This window comes from Lycium barbarum, chromosome 6, assembly GCF_019175385.1.
Source record: "Lycium barbarum isolate Lr01 chromosome 6, ASM1917538v2, whole genome shotgun sequence".
Lineage (NCBI taxonomy): Eukaryota > Viridiplantae > Streptophyta > Magnoliopsida > Solanales > Solanaceae > Lycium > Lycium barbarum.
In genome coordinates, this window is record NC_083342.1 from 9,823,373 (window position 1) to 9,825,493 (window position 2,121).

The 2,121-nt window shown below is 38.0% G+C and overlaps 1 pseudogene; it reads right to left on the reverse strand.

Annotated features, from left to right (window-relative positions):
- Positions 1-769: 769 nt before the first annotated feature.
- LOC132643766 (transcription factor GAMYB-like) lies at positions 770-1,799 on the reverse strand (annotated as a pseudogene).
- Between the last annotated feature and the right edge of the window lie 322 nt (positions 1,800-2,121).

Below are 2,121 nucleotides of genomic sequence, written 5' to 3' on the forward strand. Positions count from 1 at the left end.
ATTTCAAGATCAACAAAAATATATATGAAGCTCCAACAAATTATGCTCTATTTTTTACCTCCCTGTAATCTGCTGCTATTTCACATTATGCCACTAATTGTTTTGTCAGACTATGTCACTCGGGCTCTCCAAAATGTTGTCCCACCCATGTCCAATCCATAAAAAATGCACTACTTTTGGAGAGGATCTGACGCACACGTAGGGACATTTTTGAAGATTCCGAGTAATATAGGGTTAGAACTCATCATCTTATGATTGGGCTCTTAGAATTTAGAATACCCACAAGATGAGTGTCGTAGAGATATGCGAACACTAAAATGGATGTGCAGTCAAAATTAGACAAAATTAAAAATCAGCACATTCGAAGGTGCAAGTAAAATAGAAGATAAAAGGACGAAATAGACCTAAAATCCATGCCTAGCGTTTTAGCATCCTGTTATTGAAATTTCATCTTTAAAGATTGGAATTGATAAATTTGCAGAAAAAGATATGATAGCTGTGGAATTTGAACCAACGCCCTCTCGGACCAGAGCCTAAATCTGGCGCCTTAGAACACTCGGCCAAACTGTCCAAGTAATAGTCATTTGCTGCTTTATTCTTCAATATAATGATAATTTTAGAAAAAAGAAAATGGAGATTGGGCTCTTTTTCTAATATAAACAAAGTTATTCTGTCAAATGCTTGAAGCAGAACTTGGAGCAACGGTAAAGTATCTTTATGTGACCTATATTATGGTTTTGAGCAGTGGAAACCGCTGATACTTGCTAGAGTCGTCTGTATGGGCATGGCCCGCTGGCCCAGTAAAACAAATGGTGGTTTCAGATGTCGTCCTTCCTATCAGTGGGAGCGAAGTCAACCTTCTCTTGCTTAACCTGTCATACTTCAAAATCATAGAAAAATCAAATAACATAAACATCTGTACACTTTCAACTGTGCAGATACTTAGGATAAGTCAATTCAGTAACTATTATCGACTGGTGCTCTTCTAGTGAACCTCCACTAATAGGGGTACATTCACTAAACTCCGATCCAGCAAAATGACCTAAAGGGGAGATTGGGTCACAATAAGTCTCCTGATGTTAATTATTCTTTGAAGCTTTGGATGTTTGTGATTCATAAAGTATGGCGTCCAATAGACCACTGTTTCGAGGTGACAGACTGTCCCAATCAGTATACTTATTATCGAAGGACTCGATCGAACGAAGTGGGGCCCAACTTTCCATCCGAGTTTGGAGTGAAGGGAGCTCCAGCTTCTTAGAAGCCCATTTGGGCTCTGAAGAAGAGGAGAGTTGCCATTTAAAAAGGCATGGCTGCCTGGAATTTCATCCGAGAATGATGGGTGGTATGACGAAGAGAACCCTCAGGATTGAGCAAGCAATGAACCATCATTTTGAAATGATGGAAAGCTTGAAAAAGATCAACATTTTGACTAGAGAAACAAGATTCCGATCCTCGTATACGCTTGGATGGATGAATTGTTGAGTGGACAGAACGAGTATTGCAGGAAGAATTAAGACCCTGATCCAGGATGCTAGTTGCAGGAATATCAAGAAAGCTACTAGGAGCAATATTAAGAAGCCCCGGAGAATAAAACTGCTGACTAGGTTCAAATTTTTTGAATTACACCGGCGGAATCTCAAAAGTGTTAATAGACAAGAGATCAAGATGTGAATTTGCAGAAGAGAATGTGTGAGTTGCTTATTTTGTTTGTTCTCACTAAAAGCCCCGAAACAAACTTCTGGAGTGTACATGGACAAGCCTGCACGCCGTTGTCTCTTTAGTCTGGTGTTCCATCTCATTGTCTGCGCGGCTTGGCAACTGAAAGAGTAGAAGGGCTATGAAAAAAATATAAAATTAATATCCATTTTTCAACTTTGAAGAATGTTTCAAATGTCATCACCACTCAAATTGAGAAAGTTTACACAAAATCAGTATTAGAAATGAAAACCATAAAACTAAGTTCCCGTTTGGACATACAAAAAATTTCCTTTTTTAATCAAAAATATGTTTCAAATATTGTTTGGTTAACAAATTGTTACAATTTTCCAACTCCAACTTGAAGTTGGTTTTCAAGTTTTAAAAGGTGCTGCAAACCTGTTTTTTCAAAGTAATTTTTGTTCT